Here is a 23,785-nt window from a genome sequence, read left to right as displayed (position 1 = left end):
ATGGAGGTGCTCCAACCAACCTGAGATCAGAGAGCTTCAAACCAGGGAACCATATAAACTCATACCGCCTCTAACATTCTGTCTCTCCTGCCCTCTTGCTCTCTCTCCCGCCCTCTTGCTCTCTCTCCCCTGGTATTTTATGACAATCTAGGCCAACTGCCACATTTTCTAAGCAGAAAACTGAGGACTTGCCAAAGGCCAGAACGTAAACTGTAGAAACAGGGAACAGGAAACTGAAGGTGGGCCAGCTGACTCCAATCCCACAAACCACTCTGGGCAGGCTGCTCCTGCTGGAAGCCAAGGCTCATCTATCTTCTTGAGGCTTCTGGGGGCTTTGTGGAGATACAGGCCCAGCTCACCCACCTGTTCCTATTGAGCCCAGGAGCCATGCCGATCCCATGTCAGCGTCTTTCACGTCTCCTCCTGGACCCCCTTTCTTTCTCCAGCTGTCAGCTCCCTGCCACCCTCAGCAGCTGATTCCTGTCCAGCTGATTTTCAATAGCACTTCCCCTGTCAAGCTGAATTCTTTTGCCTTCACTAAGATTCATCCCGTATCCTCACGGGCAGGGCTCATGCTTGCTAGAAAAGGGTGGGTAATTACAAACCCCTCTCCCAAGAAGACTCCCTGCTCTGGAGGGGAAGCTGCTCCACCCCTTAATTTAGCAAAAGGGAGCATTTTAAAATGTTTTAAGAGGGCGATGTTACAAACATCTACATCCTATATTAAAAGTCTTCTGTCTCAGAATGAGTTTTTTCCTCTTTGCTGAGAGGAAAGAGGAAAGAAATCAAAGCTTTGGGCTCAGGTATACCTGGATTTGAATTCCCAACTGCACCACCGCTATCTTTATGACAGAGGAAATACTGCCTTAACTTCCCTAAGCCTCAGGGTCTTTATCTATAAAATGGAGCTAATTACAATTGTGCACAAGCAGTCAGGATTAGCACTAACATGTGCTGAATGCTTAGCAGGGACCAGCATAGGGAAAGCACCCCATAAATAGTATTTATTCACCTAAATAGTCTTAATCTTAATGTTATTCATATGTATTACATCTGTATCCCACTCCAAAATCTTCACCTGAAACATTACAATAAGGAGTTCCCATTGTGGCTCGGTGGGTTAAGAACCTGACAGTCTCCGTGAGGATGCAGGTTTCATCCCTGGCCTTGCTCAGTGGGTTAAGGATCCGGTGTTGCTGTGAGCTGCAGTGTAGGTCACAGTTGCAGCTTGGATCTGGCCTTGCTGTGGCTGTGGTGGAGGCCAGAAGCTGCAGCTCCAATTTGACCCTAGCCTGGAACTTCCATATCCCACAGGTGCACTTGCAAAAAGAAAAAAAATGAAATATTACAATAGATTTTATCTCAGGAGTCCCTCTCTTTCTTCCTGTGCTTTATTTTCTCCACAGTCCTTAGCAACAGCTGATATATTTACATATTTATTGATTTTTTTTATTGTCTCTGGAATATAAGCTCCAAGAAGGTAAGGATATTTGTCCATTTTGTTCTTTTTAGTTCCCAGTGCCTTGAGCAGGGCCTGGCATACCACAGGCCCTCAGCAAATATTTGCTGGATGAACAAGAGGTTCTGTACTCACCTGGGTTGATGTCACTACGCAGGCAAGCACGGCCTTCCAAGCAAGTCAAACAAGGGGCAAAAAAAGCTTTGTAGAACTTGGTTTATAGTCCTTGTCACACGTGTCCTATTTAAGTGGGCTTATCTCTCCTGCTAGATGGTAAGCCAGGGTTTTACTCAGCTCTGAATTCTCAGTATCTGGCAGAGTCTTGAGTACAAAACTCTTAAAAACAGCATCTTAGGGAAAGCATGAAAGCAGCACAGTTTGAAAGCTACCATTTAATCGGCCTCTTGCCAGGCACTGCCTTGGTTGCTCCACACTTATTCTCTCAATTACCCTTATGTCTCCCTACAGGTTAGAGGGTGTTCCCTCCACTTTACCACGAAGGAGGCTCAGGCTCCAGAGGCCAGTGAATGTGCCTGAGGGCAGCTGGCAAGGGAGCGGTAATGCTGAGAGCAGACCTCAGAAATGATTCCAGCTGCCCCTCCAAATTACATCTCCGCACCCAGAAAGTCCAATTCGTTGTCTCAACACCCCCAAATCAGCCACCCTCAGAGAAAGATGAAAGATGCAATTGCAGTGGCTCCTCATTGCTCGCAGATTCCATATTTTCGATTCACCTCCTTGCTAACATGTATTTGTTGCCCCAATCAATCCCCAGTTCCTTCACAGTCACTGGTGGGCATGCGCAGACTGGTGAAAAATGTGTTACCTGATGCCTATGTTCCCAGCTGAGGTGGAACAAGGCAACTGTCTTGTTTCATTTCTCATACTATAAACAGGTGTCCTTTTGGAGGTCTATTTAGAGCCACGTTTTTAACATTTTTGTGCTTTTTTGGTGGGGTGATTATGCTATTTACAGTGGCTGGCGAGTGGAGTGCTGCAGTGCTGTCTGTGCGGTATTCCTAAAATCTGGGAAGGCTGTGGCAGGACTTACAGAGTAAATATGTGCCAGATAAACTTTGTTCAGGTGCAAGTGATAGTGCTGTTGGCATGAATTCAATGTAAATGTATCAACAATATATTAAAGCAGGCGTCCAGTATCAACAATATATTAAAGCAGGCATCCTTAGAAACACAAAACAAAGTTATGTATCGATCAGTTGATAAAAATGTTGTGACCGGAGGCTCTCAGGAACCTAGCGCTGTATTTTCCCTCAGGAGCACTGGTTTCATACTCATTAATTCAGGGTTTGCAGCAGCTTTACAGGACAAAACCATTGCAAATAATGAGAATTGACTGTACTATGCAAGGTGCCCAGATTTGCACACAATAGGTCCAGTTGTGTTTGCGCACGAGTGTGCATGCATAACCACACTTTTCTGTGTACTCAACACCACCATTAGCACTGGCACCAACCAACCCCTCCAAGGGGTGAGGGGTATAGGGACTGAATGTGGGAGCTCAGGGGGTGGAGTCAGATGCTCCCGGATTCAAGCTCAACTGGGGGCTGTGTGCCTGCAGGCTAGTCACAATCAAAGCCAATTTCCTTATGTGTGAAGTTAATCATTGTCACGAGGTAAAGTACTGTGCATGTCAGGCTGCCAAGCGCAGTGCCTGGCACACAACAAGCCACAGCTGGGATGGAGTTTTGGGGCAGTGGCAGGACAGAGCCTTTAAGGCCCTTGTATCTATATAGGGCAGGTATGGGGGCCCAGGAGAACCAAACTTAGGGCTTCCTCCTCCTTAGCAGGCTGGTCTTCCTGCTCTCGCAGGCCTGGGCCTCACTGTGCCCAGTGAGACCTCCAGGAGCACTGGAGGCCGCAGAGCCCAGGAACCAGAGGGTCAAAGCCAGAAGGTGCTCAGAAGCAGGAGACTCCAGAGGTCCCCAAATGGCAGCCCACAGGCCATACTGTGCCTGTAAAACCACTCTCCTTTGGTCTGTACGTATGTGTATTCTCATTTCAGTCAACATTTATAAATTGAGAGAGTTCATATTTCAAAAACCCAGATTTCTAGCTTATCTTAACCCCAAAGATCCCGCAGCTCTGTGCCTGCATGGCAGTGATGGGCTGAGGCTGAGAAGTGGATCCTTTCTGCTAGTTCTTACCCATGCTCTCGTATTTCACCTGGGCTGTTCTGTTGTTAGCAGCCTAGCATTGGAGTTTGGAATCGCTAGTCTGGTTCAATCCCATTTTATAGGTGGAGGATCTGAGGTGGTGGGGTGGCACTTGTCCAAGGCCACAGGAAAATCAGTGGTAGAGCTGAGACTCAAGGGGGAAATTCTGTTCAGGAAAAGGCTGCTGGGGTGGAGAGGTAAAGCAGAGACCAACATCCCTGGTTGCCATCAGAAAAAAGCTCTCTCCTTCCCACCTATTGCAGACAGCGGCCTTCCCCACATGTAAGATAACCTCTTCCCTGGCTCTGCTGACACAGTGCTCTCAGGTGTCCCTGTCCCCTGCCTTTTCCCCTCAGCAGGCAAAGGTCTTCATCATCACGGGGGTCCCTGGGGAGGCATGCAGGGCAGGGGCTTTTCCTAGTGCAGAACCCAGCTGGAAAACCTAGTTCTCAGTAGATGATGGACTGTGGGCTTTAGCTTCCTCATATGCAACATGGGGTTTCAATTGTGACAATTTAATCGGATAATGCTTGTGAAGAGTCTTGGCACACACCGCCCAATGAGCAGTAATTTCCTTCCCTTTATAAACCAAGGTCCAGAGACAAGTGAATAATTCCAAGGATGTCATAGAATTAGCTCCAACTGCATAATTTTTTTGTTTTCCTTTTCAGGGCTGCACCCACAGCATATGGAAGTTCCCAGGGTAGGGGTTGAATCAGAGCTGCAGCTGCCAGCCTACACCACAGCCACAGCAACACCGGATCCAAGCCACACCTGCAAACTTTGCTGCAGGTTGCGGCAACACTGAATCCTTAACTCACTAAGAAAGGCCAGAGATCAAACCCGAATCCTCATGGACACTATGTCAGGTCCTTAACCCACTGAGCCACGATGGGAACTCCCAACTGGGTAATTTTTAAATGTTAAATATAGTTCTATTTATGAAAGTTATTATAGCTACAAAAGTAGCACACACCTTAATAAAAACTTCCAGAGTTCCCTTTGTGGCTCAGCAGTTAACAAATCTGATTAGGATACATGAGGTTGTGGGTTTGATGCCTGGCCTCGCTCAGTGGGTTAAGGATCCGGCATTGCTGTGAGCTATGGTATAAGGTTGCAGATGCGGTTGCAGATGGTGTTGCTGTGGCTGTGGTGTAGACCGGTAGCTGTAGCTCCAATTCGACCCCTAGCCTGGGAATTTCCACATGCTGCAGGTACAGCCCTAAAAAGCAAGTAATAATAATAAAATTAAAAAATTTGGGAGTTCCCATCGTGGCGCAGTGGTTAACGAATCCGACTAGGAACCATGAGGTTGCGGGTTCAGTCCCTGCCCTTGCTCAGTGGGTTAACGATCCGGCGTTGCCGTGAGCTGTGGTGTAGGTTGCAGACGCGGCTCGGATCCCGAGTTGCTGTGGCTCTGGCGTAGGCTGGTGGCTACAGCTCCGATTCGACCCCTAGCCTGGGAACCTCCATATGCCGCGGGAGCGGCTCAAGAAATAGCAACAACAACAACAACAACAACAAAAGACAACAAAAGACAACAAAAAAATTTAAAAACTTCCATTTTTTGCTACTCAAAGATAAACCACTGATTAATTTGATTGATACTCCTCCTAGTTTTTTTCTAATCACAGAAAAAAAATTGGGAGGAGGAGGTTGTTATTTTTACATAGTTGTAAACCATGGTGTAGAGACACCTTTTATCTTTTACAAGTTTAACATGGTTTATTAATTGCCTACAATATGGCAGATTCTTTATAAAAGTATTTTATGGGCTGTATAATATTCCATTTCATGAGTCTATCATAGTTACCTTAATATTCTCTTCTGGTGAACATTTAGATTTTCTCATTATTAAAAAGAATGCTGCTATGCACATTGAGGTATATGGAACAATTAGTCAACAGGGACCTGCTCTATAGTACAGAGAACTCTACCCAGCATTCTGTGATAATCTATGTGGGAAAAGAATCTGAGGGAGAGAATGGATATGTGTATATGTATGACTGGGTGACTCTGTTGTAAGGCAGAAATTATCACAGCCTTGTAAATTAACTATACTTCAGTAAAACTTAAAAAGAAAGCTACAATAGGAGTTCCCTGGTGGCTCAGTGGGTTAAGGATTCAGCATTGTTACTGCTGGGGCATGGGTTTGATCCCTGGCTTGGGAAATTTCATATCCTACAGGCATGACCAAAAAAAAAAAAAAAAGAATGCTACGATAGACATCTTTGTACATAATTATTTTACTGTGTTTAGAATTACATCCTCAGCGTGGATCCCCAGTAGTAGATTTACAGGGTCAAAAAGCATGACTGGGCTCCCAAACTGCTTTCCTAAAGGGTTGAGTTGTCTGTTGAGTCTCCCCCCTATAGCATATGCACAGCAACTGTGTTTTCTCTTGACAAAACCACTGGCACTTAGCCTTGCCTCGTGAAAGGCAAGGAATTCAAGCTCAAACCCAAGAATTACCCAAGACGGTCTGTGTCTCTTTGGCCTTGTGATAAGTGTCTTCATTCCCACAAAGAGGGAAACTGAGGCCTCTGAAAGACCTAGCTCCAAAGTGGCCTAGCTCCAAGGCTGGAAGCAGGTCCCCCCAAGGTGTCATCATCACCTCTTTGGCTTTGCTGAGGGTCACAGGAATCAAGAGCATCAAGGTGCCCACTGTGGGCCCTCTCCCTGTAGAGATCAGAGGTCTGTGTGGACTCTGATGCTACATCCCATGGGATCTCAAGGACACGGGCTCCCTGTTTGCAAAATGAAGCTGTCGAGATGTGGGAACGTTAAGTACCTCTAGGTGCTGTCCTGTGATTCTACATGGTAGTAGAGAGGGACTGAAGTCAGAGGCTGGAGTCTCTCTCTGAGCCTCTCTCATACACATCCACATGTACTCATGCAGAGGGAAACTGCTGACCCAAAGGTATATCCATACAAAGACTTACACATAAACATTCATGGCAGCTCTATTTGTAAAAGCAAAAAAAAAAAAAAAACTGGAAAAAAAACCAAATGGCCATCAACAGATGAAGGGAGAAACAAATCATGGTTTATCCTTACAGACAATGGAATACTACTCAGCAATAAAGAGGAATAAACTGTTGATGTACATACAACATGAATCTCTAAATGATTATGTAGAGTGAAAGAAGCCAGACCCTTTTCCACCAAAAGAAAATGCTGTATGACTCCATTTATATAAATTCTAGAAAATGCAAAGGAAGTGACAGCGACTGAAAGCAGGTCAATGGTTGCTTGGGGAAGGGAGGAGAGATAGAGGAATGAGGGGAAGGAATTACAAAGACACAAGAGGAAGTTTTGGGGGTTGATGAATATGTTTTTTAATTGTGGTGATGGGTTCATGGGTTACATAGTATGTCTAAACTTATGAAGCTATACACTTAAGTGTATATGGCTTGAGGTGTGTTGACTACATGTCAATAAAGCTAGGAGGGGAAGGGGCAGGGGAAAGAAGAGAAGGAAAAGTAGCAGCAGGCAGGAGGAGTCTTTCTAGAAGACCAGCACACACATACATGGACACAGACACACAGATGTACATGCACTGAGTATGGAATTGCCACTGGGCCTCTAGGGAAGTCCTAAGAGTCTCTCAACTCAGGGTTCCATTTTTAAGAAACACCAAGGCTACTTGTCATTCACTCATTATGTGTGTAGCATACTTCCTATGTGCCTGGCTTGGGGACTCAGAGATAAATCAAACACAGGCCCTGCTCTAGGCAGTTCATGCTATTGGCCATGGTGCAACCTTCCCCAAATTCAGTCTAAACACTTAGCCTCATGCCCCAAACATTCCAGTCAGGTTCCCGCCACAGGATATATTAGAACTCTTTTTGGACCCGATTTTGTTTCTAGCCTCACCATCTCTTGGGAGAAAGCCTTCAATTAGCTCCCAACTCCAGCAGACTTCTGTCTTTTATCTGAGCTAAGCGGACATCCAAGCTGAACCCCAACAGACTTCTAATAATTGACTAATGAGATCTGAGTCAAAGTCTTCACAGAATCACAGAAATTCAGGGAAGGAAAGAATCTGAAGGTTTCAAAGCCCACCATCCATCTATTGAAGCTCCATTTCTTTGAAAAACATTCCTATTCTGCTGTCACCCAGACCCAGTGTGAATACTTCCAAGGAGAGGGGAGCTGACTACCAACCGAAGGTGTACTGGATCCTTGGAAAATTAGAGAGGTTATAAAGTTCTTTCCTTCTAACTGTGGATGGAAAGGTACTGGCATTTATTAAGCACCTACTGTGTGCTAAACCCTGTGCAGCTGAGGCCTATGCCAGAGCCATGACAGCACCAGATCTGAGCTGCATCTGCGACAGCTTGCAGCAACCCTGGATCCTTAACTCCCTGAGTGAGGCCAGGGATTGAACACACATCTTCATGGACACTATGTCAGTTTTTTAATCTGCTGAGCCATGATGGGAACTCCTATCCTTTTTAAATGTAATAGTTTCAAAATGCCCTTCTCTAGCTCTTAGCCTGGCTCACTCCAGTCAGGCCCAGGGCTGGTAATACCGCTGGTAAGGGCCCAGCTAAAGGCCGAGGAGGGAGGAAAGCATATTCGCAGGCCCAAGAAAATAGAAATAGGGAGAGAAAGAGAATGAAAAAGCAAAGGGAGAAAAGGGGTGGGAAGGATGTGGGCTCTAGAATCAGATATTTGGTAGCTCAGCCTCCTACAATGGACAAGTTGCTTAAATTCCCTGTGACTCAGTTTCCCCATCTATAATAATTCCTCCATCAGCAGAGCTGTAGGAGGATGCGCTAAGTCACCCATCTCTGGTGTGCAGCAGTGCTGACTGTTTACCCGGAGAAGAGCTGGGACCTGGGAGGCAGAGAAGTAATTGAGGCCATGTATGGGGACATGGGCTGTGTGCCAGGCCCTTTTACAGATCATCCCTTCTCCTTTCAGGCAGGAATGATTGATCCCTCTGTGGTAGATGAGAACATGGCCCAGGGGGTTAGGCTATTGGCTGAGGTCTCAGGCTAATATGAGGCAGAACTGGACACCAGCCAGGCCTGACTCTGAAGCCAGTGCTCACCCTGAGCAGCAAGTAGTTCCTAGGAGGCCCAGTCAGTTCAGCTCGGTGCCCTAAACATGAGGAAGATGGCCTGTGCGAGATGCCATGGGCTTCGCCTCTGTGCAGAGGCTTTGGCACACCTTTCTCCCAAGAGAGCTCAATGTCCAAAGTCTGCCACTTCTGAAAGGGAGGCTGGGAAGGAGGTGAGTGGTACAATGAAGAGAGAAGGGGTAGCTGGGAGGTGAGAGGAGAAGTGGTGCCAGACCAGCCTCCTAATGAGGTTTCATTAAAGACCCAAGGTTCACTGGGCTCCTGTTCCCACCATTTAAAAAGCCCAGAGCACAGAGGGATGCCCTTTGCTCAGAGGTACTGGCCCTCCAGCCCAGCTCTCCCACTTAGGACTCACTCACCTTATCCAGTCCTGTTCCTCTCCCTTTCCCCAGACCTTTAGATCCTGCTCTAGTTCCTCCTCTTCCTCCTCCTCCAGGAAGCCTTCCCAGATAGACCCAGCCTACAGCTTCTCTTTCTCCTGGCAATGTTAGTGGCATCCACTGCTTGTATCACCTGTGACCAGTCCTGTACTAGAATTCCAGGTCCTGTGGATTGCAAGACTGTCAATCATAGCCATTCCAAACTCCATTGCAGTACAAGAATTCCTTCTAGTACACCCAGGCCTATGTGAGCAGCTCAGAGGTGAGGAGCTAGCTCTCAAAACATGCTTTTGCACTGCTAAGTGGTTTTTCAATTTAGAATGTTCTTCCTTGAACTGGGACAAAATTTTCCTCCCTGATTGGCACTCGTAAGTGCTGGTCCGGGGTCTGCCCTTCCAAGCATGTGGAAGCCTGAACTCTCCCCTGTGACTGAATGTTGAGTATCTGCAGACTATGATCTTTATCCCTGAGGACATGTCCAATACACCTAAGTTGGGGGCCTCAACCCTACCTCTTCATGGTTATATAACTCTGGCCAGTTCCTTGTTCCACTAGTCTCAGCTTTCTCAACTCTAAAAACTCCCTACCTCACCAGGTGGCACTGCCTCACCTGTCTTATGTGGTCCTATGTGGTTTGATTGTTTTGTTCAATGGTCACTTTAGAGGCAATATGGCTTAGAAGAAAGAACACAGCTTTGATGCCAACCAGACCAGCATTTAAGTGCAGGCTCTGCAATGCAGCAGCTGAGTAACTTTGAACAAACTACTTTCCCTCTCTGAGCCTTAGTGTCATCCATAAAATGAGGGTAACATATGGTAAGTGGGCCTGAATTGTTTTGCTTCTTGTTTTCTCTGACTCATCTGTGTCTTGGCCTTTCTTCTGGATCTGCCCAGTTTTCCAAGTTATCACTAATGCAGCTACCCTTTTACTGAGCACCAGTGTGTGGCAGGCACAGCGCCAAGTGCTTCAGAGGAAGATTCCATAAAATCCCCACACCCACTCTTTAAAGCAGGTACTGTACAGCTGGCATCCAGTACTCAGAAGGCACACAATCGCGTGGCAGCTGTTATTAATATTTCCATGATCCAGGCCCGGTGTCCCGTCCTTATAATCTTTACCAGCCTAAAATGCTCCCTGAGGGTAGGGAACACATGTCCATGCTCACTTCTGGAGGCATTGGCTGAATGAATGGATGTAAACAAGTCTTTGCATTCCCCCACAGTGGCCCGGATAAAGCCTGACCACGAGAGTTGCTTGATGAATATTTGATTAACTAGAGCCACAAAAATGTAAACTGTCCTCAGTGGCTTTAGTCTCAATCCCAAAATGCCCTGAAAGCATGTCAGTCAGGTTCCTCCTGCTAATTAGGAATTCCTCTGAGGTCCTTCTCTGAGAACGTTCCAGGCTTCCTCCACAGTCGAATCCCAGCTTTTCCTCGATAGTGGCCGTGTGGCAGATCTGTGTATGCAGGGACTGCTTGCTGTCTAGACCTCATTGCAACCCAGGCAGGAGGTGGCACGGCTTCCAGAGACCAGGAAGCGCCCCTCCCACGGAGGCGCTGCCAGGGCTTCTCCTCAGGGCTGCCTCTCAAGGGTGGCTTCTGCGCCAGCTTCATGGGCCATCAGCCAAGTTCCCTCTTCTGAGGCTGCTGACCAAGCTTCCAGAGACCCTGTGGTAGAGAGGCCAGCTAGTGCCAGCTGCAAGGGGGCTCAAAGTGTCTGGAGGCCTCCATCCCTAGAAACCCAATCCTGACAGTGCTGCTGAAAGGGAAGGGGCACAAATAGGGCCTCTGAAGCTGGGGGCCCAGAAGCAGAAGGTCACAAGTGGCCAAAATAATGTGTCCTCCTTGCAGACAGGGCATCCCTGATCCAGGCCTGCCTTCCAGCCTCGTTCCCCTTCTCCAATAACTATGAGTACACATGCCTGGCATCTAACACTGTACATCAGGGGACACAGACTGATGGTCTGCCACAGACACACTGTAATATGTGCATTTAAAAATGCTGCCTGGTTGGCCACCTTTTAAATAATCATGAGATGTCACAAACAAGCATCCAGACTTCTGCCTTGTAAATGAGACCTGACCACATGAGGCCCACATTCTTGTAGGGCAGGAATGGCAGGGGCAGCCAGCGGCCTCTTCTTTCAAGCAAATACTCTCCAATTTGCTGTCACCCCCCAAACAGCCCAATTGACCTGTTTTGCCTCCAAAGACAACTGGGTTTGAGGTCCTCTGCTTTACATGTTATATTATGGTGCACAGACCTCCCAGTGACATTACAAGGTAGATGGCATCACTGTCTCACAGTCCTCATTGTTCGGATGAGGAAGCAGACACTCTGAGAGAAAATGTAACTTGGCCAGGATTTGAACCCAAGCAGCCTAGCTCCAGAGCCAAACACAAGGGCCCTGGGCAAAATATAGACAATATGGTGGTTTTTTTTTTTTTTTTTTTGTCTCTTTAGGGCCACACCCATGGCATATGGAGGTTCCCAGGCCAGGAGTCGAATAGGAGCTGCTGGCCTACACCACAGCCACAGCAACCAGATCCGAGCCACGTCTGTGACCTACGCCACAGCTCACGGCTACACTGGATCTTTAACCCACTGAGTGAGGCCAGGGATCGAACCTGTGTCCTCATGGCTGCTAGTCAGATTTGTTTCTGCTGAGTCATGATGGGAACTCCTGGTGGGTTTTTAATAAAGCAAAATACATTCAATTAGAAAGAGTGCTTATTTTTTCCTGATTTTATATAGCCTTCCCACTTTGGGGATAAAGGTATTACAATATTCTCTGTCTCCTATAGATTGTAATAGGAGAACAAGTTTCATTTGAATGTGCTTATCTGACAAAATTAAAAGTTGGCCAGCCTAGGATGGATTCCCAAGTGTACTGATCTTAGAAATCTAAGTCTGAGAACCACTGCTCTGCTACACAGCGTTCCTGTCCCAGAATGCCAGCATGTTTTGGCTGCTCCTCTGGGCTAAAAACCCCCCACCTCTCCCTGTATCTCATCCCATCTTTGCCAAGGTAGCTTTTGAACGGAGCCTTTCCCAAGCCCTCTCCCTCCGGCAACCCACAGAGCATGTGTTCATGCCTCTTGTTATATTTATCTCATTCTTCCTCAAGTTACAGTTATCTGTATCCTATCAACTCTTGTACCCCCTAACGTGGTTATAGAACAGAGGCAAGAATTGCTGAGTTTTTAGCTGGTCAGCGCTCGAAGAGCCCTTAGAGACCCCCACTGCTGACTATCATTTTGCAGGTGTGGAGAAGCAAAGAGCCTTGCCCCAGGCCACCCAGGAAGTCATGGCAGAGCTGCGGTGACTCTCCCAACCCCTCGGTGCTGGCTCTTTCCACTGCACCAGGATGCTTCCCAGATGCTCCCTTTTTGGTTGGCTCAGCATCTCAATTCAGAGGTGCTGAGCATGTGACAAACACTTCATAAATATCTGTCCATTAGGAGGTACAAAGAAGCCTAGGGAACATGGGCCTCATCGTCTCAGAGGGCCCTCAGCTTGAGTTTCAGTGCAAGCTGCTCACCGAATGAAGAAATACGGCCCCTAGGTCCACAGTGACCTGGATGTAGAAAGATTCCATATGGCTCAGAAATGTACTCCCCTTAGGCCAGAATTATGATCTCAGCCTTGCTGAATAATCTTGGGGCAAATGCCTTCACCTCTTAAGGTGGTAGGTGCTCCAGACAGGTGGAAAAATGGCATGAGGAAGAATTCCTCAAGTTTATTGGATGGTAACAGGCACTAAACAGCTTTCCAAGAGCAACCTCAGACTCCTGCCTCTAGAGGCCTCTAAGGACAGGGAAGGTTCTGCTCCACCAGAGACAAATGGATGGTTTCATTGCAACTGTGCTACACAGTGAACTTGGATGGTCCCTCTGACTCTGTGGCCACTTTTTGGGTTGCTGGAGTCAAGAGCCAGCAAGTCTTTAGAACTGTTTGGAAAGGTCCTCAGCTGTGTAGAACATCATCATCTTCATCATCATCCCCATCATCACCATCATCACACAAACTCAATGCAGAAAATAATGAGCTGACAATGGCATCACCTCTCTCAAGTCTTCCCGACCCATTGAGTAGGAAAGACCTTCTTCCCCCGCTCCCTGTCTCATTACTCCCCTGTCAGTACTATCACAGCTCCTAGATGGTCTGTCATACCTCCACATTTAGACATCTGTCTCTCTCTGCTAGCCGTGAGCTTCTGGAAATTGGGAATCACCTCTTAATCTTTCCTGTATCCTGTGCACTTGGTTCAGGGCCTGATAAATAAACAAATGCTGATCAATGTTTAGCTAAACAAAGGAGCTAAACACTCTCCACTCCTGTTCTGGGACAAGGTGGCATTTAGGCTATTTAGAGCCAGAGATGCATCCAGTCCATTTGGGACATGCAGAGGGAAACTGGCAGATCCAAAGTTACTCAGGCAAGTGAGAGGGCACAAACTAAAAGCAGCCCTTTCAACTCTCAGCATGGTGCACTTCCAGCACAACTGTCTCAGGTTCCACAACACATTACCTGGGTGACTCTGGGCAGGATCTCTCTGGCCTGGCTTTCTCACTTGTAAAATGGGTAAAATTATAGTGCCTACATAATGAGGTTGTCTGAGGAGGAAGGAACCTGTGTAAAGCAGAGCACAGTACATAGGAGATGCTCAAAAAGTGTGCCTGTCATGACCATCATTCGCTCCCAGCTGTTCTCCTGGGTACAGGGGCGCCCACCACCCAAGAGCAAAGCAGAGCTCAGGGTGAAAGGAAAACTTTCCAGCAGCGACTTACACGCTCTTGAACTCAGCACATCCCCTGCAATAATCCCTTTGGGGAAATGCCAGAACTTTTGTCACGAATCCTTAGCAGCTTGCCTTTCTCCAAAGCCCTCTGCATGTGCGTGAGTACATGACAACCCAGAGAGATGACAAGAAGGGGAGGTAGTAAAAACTGCAAGAGACCAGGTGTCAGATAACAGTTCTGCCACTTGGAGCTGTGCAGTCTTAGGCAGGTCAACCTCGCTAAGCCTCAGTCTCCTCATCTTTCAAATCAGGATAATCCGTTATGCAGATTACCTGAGAGGGCAATGATCAGCTACTCTGTAAATGACACTGAGAGTGATAATAGTTGTCTGATTTTGATTTAGCAAAATCCACTTGACAAAATGTCAGAACCAGAAGGGGTCTTAGGGGACCATGTAGTCCAGTCTTCTCGTTTTACAGCTGGGGACCCAGAGGCCTTGAGAGGAGGTGTGACTGGCTCAAGGTCACACAATGAGGTGGTGGTGGAACAAAACCTGGGACCTGGGTCTCTGGATTTTTTTTGCCACATCTCCATTTTGGCTGGTTTGATTCTCCTTATCTGACCCCCTCCCCAAACACAGGAAGTGGCTGGGATCACTCTTCCCATCCCCCTTCCCTTCATGCTCATCTTTCACCAGCCAGAACCATCTGTTTGCCAATATTGCCATTCTCCCAGGCACATCTAGTCCCTTCAAGCCTGACTGGAGGAGAAGGCAAAAGAAATGTTGGCCACTGGCAAGAGCAATAATAACAGTAAGAGCAATAATAATGGCAATGAACAACATGCACAGTGCCCTATACTTTAAAATGCTTTTCGCTATACTGTCAACACATTCCTGTAGTTTCTCCCTAACCTAGTTGGCTTAGGGACATAATTTTCCTCAACCTTATTCTATTTAACACTTACTAAGGACCTACTTTATGCCTAACTGTGAGCTAGAGGTTGGAGACCCAGGGAGGAAAAAGTCAGGGCCTCTGTTGGGAGAAGTTCACAACTGAATGGGGATATAGGGCAGGTGAGGACGTAACTTCTTTTGGCTCAAATAGAGCAGCAGCAAAATGCCTTGCCCCACCCTACGGGGAGCCTTCTTTATCATGCTGTCAAGAGGCAGAATGTATCTGTGGAATAAACTGCAGCAAGAATGGATGAATGCAAGGCTGAACAGGACAGCAGGAGGAGGGGAGATAAAGAATAGAAAATATAGACACCAAACACTTTGACATCCTTGTCTCAGAGAGATTCTAGTGAGAGACTCTTGGGAGGACAAGACAGCAGCAGTGAGATCCAAAGGAAACCACGAAGCCTTGGTCCCTGCCCCGCCCCCATTAGTACATAAGGTTCTGACGCTCTGTTCCCTTAGGGACTCTGTCCTCAGATGCCAACATTTTCCAAACCCAGTCCTGGGCTACATCTGCCTCCTTGGGACCATCATTTGCTGGAATGATGTCAGCATCCTTGCAAGGGAAATGTTTGTACCTCCTGGTTGCTTCCTAGGCCCTCGTCCTGGCAGCCCAACACACTCCAGCATTCGTTTATCCCCTGGCAGGGAACCATCCACAGGGATGTGAAAGAGCCTAGTGGGGTGCGGGAGGTAGGAGAGAACAGGACTAAAAGCAGCCACCCCTCCTCTCTTCCTCTGGTCTATCTCCAAAGCCCTGTGTCCCTGAGAACCTACTATGTGCTAAGCACAGGCACTGTTTTAAGTACTTTCATGTACTTTTCATGTACATTTCATTCAATCCCTACATCAACCCTCTGAGACATGTACCCTTCTTCCCATATTACAGATGAGGAAACTGAAGCGTGGGGAAGGGAAGTAACTTGACAAAGGTCACCCCCGTGATGGCGCAGGGATGCCAATATAGGACTGTCTAATGCCTCCAGTTCCATGAGGCCCACAAGGTCAGTGTTTCTCCTGAGAGTCCAGAGTTGAAAGAGATCAATTGAGGAAACCCCACTTATTTCATAGGCCCAAGTTTAAATTCTGGGTTGTTTTAATAGAGCCATCCCCCTGACAGTTAAGAGCTGCCTGAGTGGCATATTAAAATTGTACAGACCATCCAATCCAACCCTGCATTTAACAGATGAGCAGACACACACCTACGCCTGGAGAATTTTAAGATGGCTACTTGTGGCCTACGAGCAAGCTCAGGGACTAAAACCCCAATGTCTGGCACTTTCCCTACCCCACCCTGCCTGCAGAGATCACCTTTTTTGGGGAAGCAACTCCAGCCCATCTCACCTCCAGAAGGGCAGAGAAGGCAGAGGAAACCAGCAGGGTGTCACCAGGCCTCTCCTCAATTTGCAAGGTTGAGGAAGGGAATATGGGGCTCCCCGGGCTAGTAGGTGTTCCCAACAGCCCAGCTCCCTGCTGAGGAGCAGAAGGAGAAATCATCATATCCCTTAGAAGCTCCAGGGAGACTGAGGCTCTCAGATCTCCTACTCTAGGGACCATGGGCGTTTTCCCCCCCACTTACTGCAGGGCCCTGACTCTTCTCAGGAGGAAATATGGGAAGAAAGCAGTCATTAGCACTTGACCTTGGGCTGGGTGTGGGGTTCCATCCTTCCCCCACCCCCAGGTATCCTTGCTCCTATTCCAAGAAGGGAAGAGGCTTAAACGTTTGCCAAATGTCGGAAGAGGAAGACAAACAGGAATGGGGTGGTCCCTAAAATCCCCCTAATCGCCCACTTTGGTCATCTTGTCTTGCCACCAGCATCCTCTAATTAGTGAATTTCAAGGTGGTGGGGCGTTTAGAAGGATGTAGGGGAATGAAGGGAGGGTAAGAATGAGTCACAGTTAACCCCTCCTCGGCCGGTGCCCTCTAAGGGGTTCCACCGCAGGGAGCGGCCCCCGCCCGCCGCCCAGCGCGGTGCGGCGCAGACCCTCCCTCCCTGCTCCGCCCAGGCCTCCTCACCTGAGTCCACTCGCCCTCCGCAGCCCCGCCGCCGGCGCTCACCACTCCGGCCCCGCTTGGCGCAGCGCCTCTGCAGTTGCTGCTGCAGCTGCCTGGCCCAGATCAGCAACCTGCGGCGGTGGGGAAAAAAGGACAGACAGGGGCGGGTGAGGGCTGGTGAGGGCGGGCGGGGGTGGGGGGGTACACCCGGGCAGCGGAGCTCCCGGCCGCTGACAGCTGGGCCGCCGCAGCCCACCGCCGGGCGCTCCGTCCTCTCCCCCGCGCCTCCCCTCCCCCCACCCCGCAGTTAGCTCTCTGGGCTGCGGCGGCACAGCTGGGTGGTGGGCCCAGAGGTCCCTGTCATCACCTGCGGAGGCTTCCATGGCTTCGGCTGCCCTGCCCAGGCCGCCGAACTGCTCTCCGGAGCCCCTGCTGGAGGCGGTTAGCTGGGTGCTCGCCGGGGCTGGGGCTGCCGGGAGGGAGGGGAAGGGAGGGTGAGGTGGATGGAGAGGACCAGCCAGTCGGCGGCTCGCCGGCAGCTGCGTAAGCCGCCCGTCTTCACTTTGCTTCTTAAAGTGATAGTTAGCATCTCGCGCGGGAGCGGAGACGCCAGCACGTACGCATCGGGGGCCTCTCCCGCCTCCACCCCAACCTGCACAGTGGAGCTGGGCGGCGGGGCCTGGAGGAGAGCACGATGGTCCACTGACAGGTCTTGTGACCCAGGGCAAGTCCCTTCACCTCTGGGCCTCAGCTTTCTCATCTGTAACATGGGAAGATGATACCAATCTTACTTCTCGTCAGGTGGTCGGCTTAAATGGCAATTTGATCCTTATTCCTGTACGAATATTTTTTCACTCCCCAAACCAAGTACCTCTGAGTACCAAGGTTATTTAATGCAAATAGCACTCGGACTACTTAGAAAAATGATAGCAAGAATCTTAAATATCTGAAAACAAAAATGTTTTTCTTTGAAAAAGATGGAAAAATAAACACTCACAACCTAAAGTAAGTGTTCACTGTACACCTTTCTCCTCTGTCTTCCATCCAGGGAAGACATAGGGAAGAAGGGGAAAAACAAGTGGGAAAAGTCCAGAAGGCTGGACTCTGCCTAGCCCTAGCCCTTCCACTTCTAGGCCTGGTTTCTTATCCGCTCTATGTGTGAGAAGTGGGGTGCAATGGGAAGGGGCTTCCTCCTACTGAATCAGCCCTATTTGATCAGTCAGGCCTCTGCTCTCCCTCACTCACCCCTCACTTCTTCCAGATTGCTGCTCAAATGTCACTGTCCTAGGGAAGCCTTCCTTGACCACCCTAAATAAAATAGTGACTCCCTCCTTCCTCCCTTCCTCTGCCCTAGTTTATCTATATTTCACCACTAGCTGACATATTGCATTTTTACTGTTTGTAGTCTTTCATCATTACCCCCACTAGAATGTACACTCCATGAGGGAAGGGACTTTGTTTTGTCTCCTGCCATGGCCCCAGTGCCTAGAATGGGGCCTAACGTATATCAGGTGCTCAAAAAACGTTCATGAGGACGCGGGTTCAATCCCTGGCTTTGCTCAGTGGGTTAAGGATCCGGCATTGCCATGAGCTGTGGTGTAGGTCGCAGACATGGCTTGGAACTGGCAATGTTGTGGTTGTGGCGTAGGCCGGTGGCTACAGCTCCGATTTGACCCCTAGCCTAGGAACTTTCATATGCTGCAGATGCGGCCCTAAAAAGCCCCCGCCCCCTGCAAAAAAAGAAACTATATTAGAAGGAAACTTGGAACATTAGGAATGAAAGGACAATAAAAATGGTAAATATTTGGGTAAATTTAATAGACTATTCTTCTCCTCTTGAATTCTTTAAAATATGTTTGACAGTTGAAAACAAAAAATTGTGACACTGTCTGATGAGGTTTCAATGTAGGTAGATGTAACGTACAAGACAACTACAATTACAGTATAAAGCAGGAAGTGTAAAGGAACTTATTTAGTACAAGGTTTCTACACTCCACTTGAAGTGGTAAAATACTGATTCTTAGTAGAGTATAAAAAGTTAAATATGTATTTTGTGATCCTTAGAGCAACCATTTAAAAATATCCATAACAAATGATACAGTAAAAAACAACAAATAAATTAAAATGGAATTTTTTAAATGTTCAAATATTCCAAAAGAAAGCAAAAAAGGTAGAAACAGAAGAATGAAAAAATAGAGGAAACAAACAGTAAACAAATAATAAAATAGTAGATCTAAATTCAAACATATCAATATTTACAGTAAATATAAATGATTTAAACACATCAAATAAAACAGAGATTATCAGGATGAATAAAAGAATGACTTCATTAGATGTTTTCCACAAGAAACTCACTTTAAATATAATGATATAAGTAGGCTAAAAGTAAAAGATGGAAAAAGACTAATACTAATACTTAGTATTAATACTATAATTAATACCAATAATTACTATTAATACTAATACAGAAAATACTAATCAAAGGAAAGCTGGGGAGTTACTGCCATGATGCAGTGGGTTAAGAATCTGACTGCAGTGGCTGAGGTTGCTACAGATGTGCAGGTTTGATCCCCAGCCTGGCACAGTGGGTTAAAGGACGTGGCATTGCTGCAGCTGTGGTTTAGGTCACAGCTGTGGCCCAGATTCGGTCCTTGGCCCAGGATCTTTAATATCCACAGGTGCAGTCATAAACTTTTTTTTTAAAAAAAGAAAGAAAGCAAGCTAGGATGACTTGATATGAGAAAAACTAGACCTCAAAGTAAAGAAAATTACCAGGGATAAAGAGAATCATTATACAAAAAATAAAAGGGTCACTTCACCAGAAAGACATAATAATTGTAAATAATTGAAGAAGAGCTTCAAAATATATGAAGAAACCCTGTCAGAACTGAAAGGAGAAACAGATTCAGTTATAGCTGCAGACATGAATACTCCTTTCTCCATAATTAGTAGAACTAGTAGACAGAAAATAAGCCAGGATACAGAAGAACTGAACAGCACTATCAACCAACCAGGTTCAACTGACATTTATAGAACACATGAGCTAACAACTACGGAATATATTTTTTTCAAGTGCCATGGAACATGCACCGAGACAGACCCTATACTAGGTCATAAAACAAACCTTAATAAATTTAAAATAATCAAAATCATTTAAAGTATGTTCTCTGACCATAATGAATTAGACTAGAAATGAATTACAGAGAGATAGCAGAAAAATCTTTCTTGAAAATTAAACAATATACTTCTAAGTAACCCATAGGACAAAGAGGAAGACTCAAGGGAAATTAAAAAATATTTTGAGCTGAACAAAAGTGAAAATACAACATATGAAAATTTGTGAAATGCAGCTAAAGCAGCACTTGGAAGGAAATATATAGCATTAAATGTTTATATTATAAAAGAAGGAAGGTCTCAGATCAATTAATCTTCCACCTTAATCAAACTAAAAAATAAGAGGAAAATAAATTCAAAGCAAGCCACAGGAAGGAAATAATAAATATCATGGCAGAAATCAATGAAATTGAAAAAAGAAAAGCAAAAGAGAAAAATCAATGAAACCAAGATCTGGTTCTTTGAAAAGACCAATAAAATTAATAAACCTCTAAGATGACTCAAAAGAAAAAAGAGAGAAGATACAAATACCAGTATCTGGAATGAAAAGGGGGTTATTACTATGGATTCTGCAGACATTAAAAGGATGATTAAGGAACACTACAAACAACTCTATACACATAATTACCAATTTAGAGGAAGTGGAACAATTCCCTCAAAAATACAAACTACCAAAATTCACCCCAAACAAAAAAGATAGATAACTGCATAGTCTTATAACTATTTTAAAAATTGAATTCATAGTTTAACACTCTCCAAAATATGTATCCCCAGACCCAGATGGTTTCATGAGTGAATTCTGCCAAACAGTTAAAGAAGAAATAAAATCAATTCTACAGTATTTTCCAAAAAAATAAAATGGGAGGAAACACTTTCCAAGTTATTTTTATGAGAACAGTATTATCCTGATACCAAAACCAGAAAGGGACTATACAAGAAAAGACAAATACAGACCAATATCCCTCATGAACACAGATGCAAAAATTCTAGACAAAATATTAGCAAATCTATGAGACAATGTGCTTAATATTATTAGTAATTAGGAAAATGCAAATCAAAGCCATAAGATATCACTCCATACTCACTAGGATAGCTATTATCAAAAAAGGGGCAATGACAACTGTTATCAAGGATATAGAGAAATTGGAACTCTCATACATTGCTGATGGAAATGTAAAATGGCACAAGTACTTTGGAAGACATCTTGACAGTTCCTTAAAGTTATATGACCCAGCAATTCCATTCTTAGGTATATTTCCAAGAAAGATGAAAACATACATACACATGTTCACAGTAGCATTATTCATAATAGTCCAAAAAATAGTCCAAAAATATATGAGAGACAGAAAGTCGATTAGTTGTTGCTAGGAGTTATAGGGAAGGAGAGGGTGGGGAGACATTGCTTTTAAATATGGAGGTTTTTTTGAATGATGAAAATGTTCTAAAATTAGATAATGGTGATGGTTGTATAGTACTCAGAATATACTAGAACCCATGAATTAATAAAACATTAAAAAAAGGTTTAATGCTTTAAAATTTTTATGGTATGTAAATTATATCTCAATAAAGCTGTTAGGCTATATTAGCAAACAGACTCCAGCAATACATATACCATGATCAAAGAAAGTTTATCCTGGAAACACAAAGTTGGTGACAATTTTAAAAATCAGTTGGTATAATCCACCATATTTGACAGTCAAGAAAAACCTCATGGTCTAATTAATTCAGAAAAACATTTAAGAAAAATTAACATCCACTCATGATAACAAACAAACAAAACCTCTTAGCACACTACTGAATAGAAAAGAAAATCCCTAACCTGAAAAAAAATTACCTACACATACTCACAGTCATCCCCCCACCTCCACCCGACACATACAAAACCAGCTATACCTAACATCATACTTAATGGTGAAAGAGTGAATGCTTGCTTTCTTGCTTTGGGAACAGATGGCAAAGGAAGAAATGAAACTGTCCCTCTTTGCAGACATAATTGTCTGTGTAAAATATCTTAAGGAATCTACAAAAAAAATAAACTCCTAGAGCTAATTTATGAGTTTAACAAGGTCACAGGATACAAAATTAACTCACAAAGGTCAAGATCACAGAGATGGAGAACATATTGATGGATGTCAGGGGTTGGGAAGGATGTTAGGGACGGAGGTGGCTATAACTACAAAAAGATAGTACAAATGATCGGTGATGAAACTATTCTGTATCTTGACCATGGTAGTGGTTACACAAAGCTGCTTATATAATAAAATTGCATAGAACTAAATACACATGAACAAATGAGTATATGTAAAACTGGTGAGGTATGAATAAGGTGAGTAGATAGTATCAATGTCAATTTCCTATGATATTATACTACAAATGTACAAGATGTTACTATTGGGGGAAACTGGGTGAAGGTTATACAGGATCTTTTCTTTCTTTCTTTCTTTCTTTTCTTTCTTTCTTTCTTTCTTTCTTTCTTCCTTTCTTCTTTCTGTCTTTCTTTCTTCTTTCTTTCCTTCTTCTTTCTTTCTTTCTTTCTTTCTTTTCCTTTCTTTTCCGTAATTCGTTCTTTCTTCGTTCCTTCTTTCCTCTTTCCTTCTTTCCTTCTTTCCTTCCTCTTCTTTCCTTTCCTTCCTTCCTGGTCTTTCCTTCCTTCCCTTTCCCGTCTTTCTTTCTTTCTTCTTCTTTTCTTTCTTTTCTTTCGTTCTCGTTTCTTTCTTTCTTTGTGTTTCGTTCTTTCTCTTTCTTATTCTTTTTCTTTTGTTTCTTTCCCCTCTTTTCCCTTCTTCCGTTTCTTCTTTTTCCATCTTTTCTTGTCCTTGCTATTCTTTTCTTTTTCTTTCTTTCTTTCTCTTTCTTCTTTTCTTTCTTTCTTTCTTTCTTTCCCTTTTCTTTCTTTCTTCTTTCTTCTTTCTTTCTTTTCTTTCTTCTTTTTCTTTCTCTCTTTTCCTTTTCTCTTCTTTCTTTTCCTTCTTTCTTTTCTTTCTTTTCTCTTTCTTTCTTTTTCTCTTTCTTTCTTTCTTTCTTTCTTCTTCTCTTGCTTCTTTCTTTCTTTTCTTTCTTCTCTCTTTCTTTGCTTTCTTCTTCTTCTTCTTCTCTTCTTTCTTTTCTCTCTTTTCTTTCTTTCTTCTTTCTTCTTCTTCTTTTCTTCTTTCTTCTTTCTTCTTTTCTTTTCTTCTCTTTCTTCTCTTTCTTTCTTTCTTTCTTTCTTTCTTTCTTTCCTTCCTTTTCTTTCTTTACTTTCTTTTCGTTCTTTCTTTGTTCCTTTCTTTTCTTCTTTCCTTTCTTTGCTTTTGGGGACTGCACCTGTGGCATACAGAAGCTCCTAGGCTAGGGGTCAAATCGGAGCTGCAGCTGCTGGCCTATGCCACAGCCACAGCAGCACAGAATCTGAGCCATGTCTATAACCCACACCACAGCTCACGGTAATACCGGATCCCACTGAGTGGAGCCAGGGATCACACCTAGATCTTCATGGATACTAGTTGGATTCATTTCCACTGTGCCACAACGGGAATTCCCAGGATGTTTCTGTATTATTTTTTACAACTTCATGTGAACCTATAGTTATCTCAAAGTAAAAAACAAACAAAAAGTCAACTGGAACTCTCATATGTTGTTAATGGGTGTACAAAAAGTTACATCTGGAAAATAATTTGTTAATATCTTATAAAGTTAAACAAGCACTTACTCTATGACCCAGGCCTAGATGTTTACCCTAGAGAAATAAGAATTTATATTCATGCAAAAACTATACACAGGTGTATGTAGCAGCTCTATTTATAATTGTCAAATTTGGAAACAACTGAGATGTCCTTAGTGGGTAAATAGATAAATAAACTGTGGTATAACCAGACAATAGAATACTACTCA

The 23,785-nt window shown here is 45.0% G+C and overlaps 1 protein-coding gene across 3 annotated transcripts in view; it reads right to left on the bottom strand.

The window, feature by feature from the left end:
* Positions 1 to 17,275, bottom strand: part of SNPH (syntaphilin) — a 41,550-nt gene extending 24,275 nt beyond the window's left edge. For all 3 annotated transcript variants that reach the window (XM_047771427.1, XM_047771428.1, XM_047771431.1), the window contains exons 1-2: positions 17,169 to 17,275; positions 16,823 to 16,932 (exon numbers count right to left, since the gene is read on the bottom strand). The gene's annotated coding sequence lies outside the window, so the exon portion shown is untranslated. The remainder of the gene's footprint in view (positions 1 to 16,822; positions 16,933 to 17,168) is intronic.
* Between the last annotated feature and the right edge of the window lie 6,510 nt (positions 17,276 to 23,785).

This window comes from Phacochoerus africanus, chromosome 3 (assembly GCF_016906955.1).
Source record: "Phacochoerus africanus isolate WHEZ1 chromosome 3, ROS_Pafr_v1, whole genome shotgun sequence".
NCBI lineage: Eukaryota > Metazoa > Chordata > Mammalia > Artiodactyla > Suidae > Phacochoerus > Phacochoerus africanus.
Note: the sequence above shows the minus strand (reverse complement) of the source record. Positions and strands in the feature narration are given on the sequence as shown.